We start from the raw sequence: 5,592 nt of genomic DNA, 5'->3' as shown, positions 1-5,592 counted from the left end.
AATATTGTGGTGAATGAGAGAGATGAAGATTTATTCTGTCTCCTTATGAGACAGACACTTTAACGGCCCCCACAGGTCATAGGATAAAGCCACAAGTCTTAAAATGATTGAATACAAGGCTATACCTGATCTGACCTCTGCCTCACTCCCCAGCTTCATTTGGAACCTCTATCCCCAGCTTTTTTACTTCCACCACACTGGGGTATGCCAAGATCCTCTCCCTCAGAACCTCTGCACAGGCTGTTGGCTCTTTCCTACCCTGTCACCTACTTCACTGCCACATGCCTTTCGTATCTCAGTTCACTGCCCCTTCCTCAGTGATGTCTTGTCTGGCCAGTCCACCCCCTCAACCTCAACTAAATGAGGGTCCCTTCTGATATTCTTTCTCTTAGCACCCTGCCCTTTTATTTCATGACACTTATCATAGGATATGCTTCACGATCCCTATACTATATGATGACTGGTGTCTCTGCCTTCCCCACCAGACCGTATGCTCTCACAGGTAAGAATCTGCTGTGTTTTGTATTTTGTTGTATCACTTCTTAAGTAGTGTTCGGTAAAAATTGAAGAATGAATGAATTAATGAAGGAATTTCAAAAAGTGAAAAGGACAAATGAACTAAAAACAGTTTTGTGGATATATCTTAGAAATATTTAGATTTTTATGGAATTCTTTAATTTTTAATGTTTTTTATTTTTGAGAGAATGTCTTATCCAAAATCACACTCCATGACTGTTAGGAATTTAAAAAGATCTGAGGTTTTATCTATTTGCAAGCTACAAGTTAGCCTGTCACAATTTCATGGATGCTGACAGAAGATAGGAGATTCCTGGGTCAGAGAAGATGGATTCTATTACTCACAGAACAGCAAGCAGCATGAGCATCAATGTATTTGCTTAAATTTCCCTTCCTCTTAAGTCCCACAGAAATGAGGGGGATTGCCCCAGATGGATATGCTTCAGGAGAGCATTCCAGAGTTTAGGGAACCCAAATCTTTTACAATGGACAATAAGCATGCCTGCCCTTTGCTCCAGAGAAAGATACTGTCTTAATCTTCTAAGACTATAAGCAAATTATCTTTTTTTTTCTGAAGGAAAACACCATCTCTATCTGTTTGCTTTATAAATGTCCTTGAAAAGATAGTCCTGGAGAAAGACAATTACTGCGTCATTCACAGGATGTGCAGAAACATTGGAGATATGTCAAGAATTTTCCCCCACCAATATTCACCCCTGATTTTTACACCATCTTGGATTCTGGTGATTTTTCTGTAGGTATGCCAAATCTCTGGCGACTCTAATTAATCTGATTAACAGAGACCAGGGCCAAATCTAATCAATTGATTTCATGTAACAATTATGCCCACTATCAACAGGACAACTCCAAGCAGCAGGATGAGGGCAGCTTGTGGTATTGACCTCAACCATGGACCCTGTGTCTTGGATCCAACCAGCTGAGCAAATTCCATAAACCTAAAGGATTTAACTTTAAAAGTCAGGTGACTTTCTCCTTTGGTTTCCATATTGACCTGTTCACTTGGCTGAGGAATTCATTCAGGTACAGCCAGATGTTTTACTGATTGCTTAGACTTTGCTTTGACAAGAGAGGAAGAAGTGTAGGCCAGTTCTCTCATCACTAAACGCCCTGGCCAGTGAACTGAGGCTGATTTCAGTGCTTTCAAGACCCAAAGTGGTGTCATTAATCTCTTCAGCTAAGACAAATTTCATACCACCATTTCTTTCTTTCCTTCCTTCCTTCCTTCCTTCCTTCCTTCCTTCCTTCCTTCCTTCCTTCCTTCCTTCTTTCCTCCCTTTCTCCCTCCCTCCCTCCCTTTCTTTTTTCTTTTATTTTCTTTCCTTTCTTTTCTTCCTAACTTTCTTTCCTTTCCTTTCCTTTCCTTTCCTTTCCTTTCCTTTCCTTTCCTTTCCTTTCCTTTCCTTTCCTTTCCTTTCCTGTCCCTTCCCTTCCTTTCCTTTTTCTTTTTTTCTCATTCTTTTTTGAAACAGGGTCTGATTCTGTTGCCCAGGCTGGAGTGCAGTGGCATGATCATGGCTCACTATAGGCTCCAGTGATCCTCCTACCTCAGTATCCCAGGTAGCTAGACTACAGGCATGCCCCATCATGCCTGGCTAATTTTTTTTTTTTTTTTGGTAGAGACAGAATTTTACCATGTTGCCCAGGCTGGTGTTGGACTCCTGGGCTCAAGAGATCTGCCTACCTCAGCCTCCCAAAGGGCTGGGATTATGGGTGTGAGCCACCACACCTTGCCACTGTACTATTTCTGGTCGGATGACTCCTGTTGTAGAAAAAGCTGGCCTCAGGGTGGGCACAAATAACATATCCACCATCTCTCTAGGAATCTCTCCCAAATACCCAAGGGTAGCCTCATTTTGGAGAGCTCTCCACAGTCATATGAGAGCTATGTAATTTACTGGTGATATTTGCTTTAACATCTGACTTGAAGTTTCTTATGGCCACCCCTGAGGTACCAGATTCCACACAATTTGTCTGAAATTTAATGGACTTCTTGTTCTCCACCAGGTAGCTCTAACAAGTCCAGCAAAACAGCAGGCGGTGGGGGGTCCCAGTTCGTGTACCTTCCCTGCAAACACCCTCACACCTCGCCGTGTTTTTCTCACCACTATTTCCATAGCTGTCACTATTTCCATACCCGGCTTCTATACAACAAGTGTAGTTGCAGGAGTGTTCATGGTTCCCCTAAGAAGGAATCATTGTTTACAATAGATGCCCCTCTGCCTCCTCCTTCAGGTTGGACCCATGGGAGTTGGAGGGCCCCAGCTGTCCGTGCTGTCAGCTTGGGATCCCATTTGGCTGGTGGACCTTAAGGCTCCCAGTTCAGTTCCCAGGTCCTTGTTTTTGGCCTGAGGACAGTCAGTCCAAGCTGTCCTGTTGGTCCATGCTGCCAGACTGGAGGTGTTCATCTGCTGCATGGGATGACTGAGTGACAGCTGGGAAAAGAGTGATGAGGAAAACATCCAGAGGTGTTGAAAGGGTGTTTTGCAGGGGAGGTGCAGGAACTGGGGCTCTTCCCTGCTGTTTTGTTAGAACCATCTGGTGGAGAATGACAGACACAGAAGTCAGTTAAATTTAAGGTGCTTGCATCAGGTTGAGAGAGTTACACCAGGGCATTTTCCTTCGGGATCAAGGGTCCAGGGAGGTTTCTGAAAGACAAGTAGTATTAGTCTCCCTCACTGCTCCATCCCTCCTGGATTCCGAGGTGTTCTCTTCTCCAGTGCCAAAGTCGTTATTCTTCTTCCATGGCCACAAAGCTAGTGTGTCCCACTCCAGGAGCTATAATATCACCTTAGAAATATTATCCTGTTTTCATACTCATGCTTTTCATTCAGAGAGGTCAAACGTGAGAAGGACAAGCATATTTTTATGAAACTGGCAGAGACCCACCATATCCCCTACTTTGGCACATGTGGGCCACTGTAGGGGACTCAGTGAGTAGTGTCTCAACCAGGCAGTCATCATCCTTATGCCCTCTTACCATGTCAGTCCAACAAGAACACCCAGGTGGCCAAACTCAAATCAAATTTAAGTCCTGCAGGCCCCCTTCTGCCTGTGCCTCCACCCAGAGGGTGATCCAACCAGGCTTACCTAGAGTTGTTTTGGGGGGAATGAAAAAAGCATCATGCCCAGGAATGGTCAGGAAAGATCCAGAATTTTCAAAAGAGGCTTATGTAAACCCGCATCCCTTACATCCTAATTATTACCCAGGAGGTGAAAGAGAACATAATCCCTTCCTGGGAACAGCCACATTCAGTGGCCAAATTGCCTTAGGAAGGTGTATATACTAGAAGAAGGTGATTGAGGTAAAGTCAAAAATATGAAAAAGCCTTTCCCAACTCAAAATAATACCATATACCTGTGGGTGGCAGGGAGTGTAGACTGTCTATTGAATACCTTGACCACTAGCCTATAATTGGGTAGTTTTTGTGATGAAAAAGTTTACCATTATCAGACTACAAATGGTCCAGAAAGCCAAAAACATGATGCATCAACTTCAAGGGTTATGTGTAGCCTTCCTCACTGGGAGATAAAAGGATCAAGGCAGGAGTTACAAATTCTTTTGGCAGGAGACACAAATCTGGCATGCAGTGGGATCTTCTGCACCAGAAACATAAAGTCCCTTGCTTTGTCCACAGTCCATGATGGTGGCCATGTTGCTGTGTCTGGGAAGATGAGAGATCACGGTGGCAATGGTGGCAATCTGGACATTGCAGACCTCATCAAAAGCTTGATTGCAGCCCGTCTCATCAGAGCACAGACCCTTACTGTGGGCATCTATAGGAGTGACCCAGATGGTTTGATTAGCAGCCATGATATGTTTCCACATTTCATGATCACAGAGTGGGGTGTCTTTAATCTGCCAGTCTGTAGTTGTCTAAATGGCAGACTGAATACCTAAGCCATTGGCCACAGTCCAAGAGTTAGGAAAAATATACTATGGTTCATCAAAGGGAGTATTGGCTAGAGCTATGGGATGGGTTTGAGTTCTGCCCACCAAGCAGAGCAACCACATCCTGGTTCTGCATAGCTGGCAGGGAGTTGAACAGCTGTTGGACACCATCAGGTTTTAGCTTAGCCGAACCATCAGTGAACCAGGCCCAGGCACTTAGGGGAAACTCTGTGAACCAAGGGCCTCACTGAACCCGTGGCTTTACTTCAGGTGGCGGAACGGGGAATAAAATTTTTCTCAAGGGATAACTACTACTTTTTGTATAAAGCCAAGATGCTTCTGGGGCCAGGCTCACTTCATACATTTTTGGCAAGAGGGGCTTGTTGGGCTCTTCTTACCTTGTTGGTCATTGAGTTCTAGTTCACTCATGCCAAACAAAGAACTGTCAGAGAGTAACAAGGCCTCCTTGCATCAGGTGTTCAGTTTGGACGACAGCCCTACAGCAATCTCATAGCTTCTTTCCAAAATGCATGTACCTGTTAATCATGTCAGGGAGGTAACAGGTCAAAAACCCCAAGGGGCATCTCTGAGTAGAATCTGCCTCCCTTTGCCAGAGACTCCAATAGGCAAGTTCATCAGTCACGGGACTCGTGGCTCAAAGTGGCCTCATTAGGGTTGAGGGATCCCCAAAAATACAACCAATTCTTTACATGTGGCTCTTTCTGACTGGGAGAATCCCCTTTGGAACTTGTAGGATGGGGAAGTACAAATATTTAATGTATGTATTGCTATTAGACATTCAGAGGTAGAAGCAACCACAGCTCCTGCCCAAAGACTCCACTCTCAACATCACCTTAGCTTCTCCCATCTACTGTGAACCTCACTCCAATCCCATCGATTGAATTTGGGTTCTCCCTTCTCCTGTGGGACCATGTGTAATCGTGACCTGGGCAGCTGTACTTAACAGCCTCATAAGAATTTTATTCATTCTCCTCACCAAAGTTCCCCTGCACACTCATATGGGTGCATATGGTCTTTGATCTTGCTTGGGGACAGAGAGACTGCAGCCTCACCCCTAATCATCTTTTTCCTTAAAGAAGCTGAGGTCAGGACAGGGAGAGAGTGAGGGATCACGGCATGTAGGGAGAGAGTGGCTCTGAGTTAAT

General features: G+C 44.7%; 1 long non-coding RNA gene across 1 annotated transcript; it reads right to left on the bottom strand.

The window, feature by feature from the left end:
• Window positions 1-4,079: 4,079 nt before the first annotated feature.
• Window positions 4,080-4,946, bottom strand: LOC134732449 (uncharacterized). The gene is made up of 2 exons (XR_010115628.1): window positions 4,825-4,946; window positions 4,080-4,311 (listed from the first exon to the last, which is right to left on the bottom strand). It is a non-coding gene; the product is annotated as an uncharacterized lncRNA (long non-coding RNA).
• Between the last annotated feature and the right edge of the window lie 646 nt (window positions 4,947-5,592).

The sequence above is a fragment of the Symphalangus syndactylus genome, chromosome 1 (genome assembly GCF_028878055.3).
Source record: "Symphalangus syndactylus isolate Jambi chromosome 1, NHGRI_mSymSyn1-v2.1_pri, whole genome shotgun sequence".
Classification (NCBI taxonomy): Eukaryota; Metazoa; Chordata; class Mammalia; order Primates; family Hylobatidae; genus Symphalangus; species Symphalangus syndactylus.
This window is presented reverse-complemented; position numbering and strand designations above follow the sequence as displayed.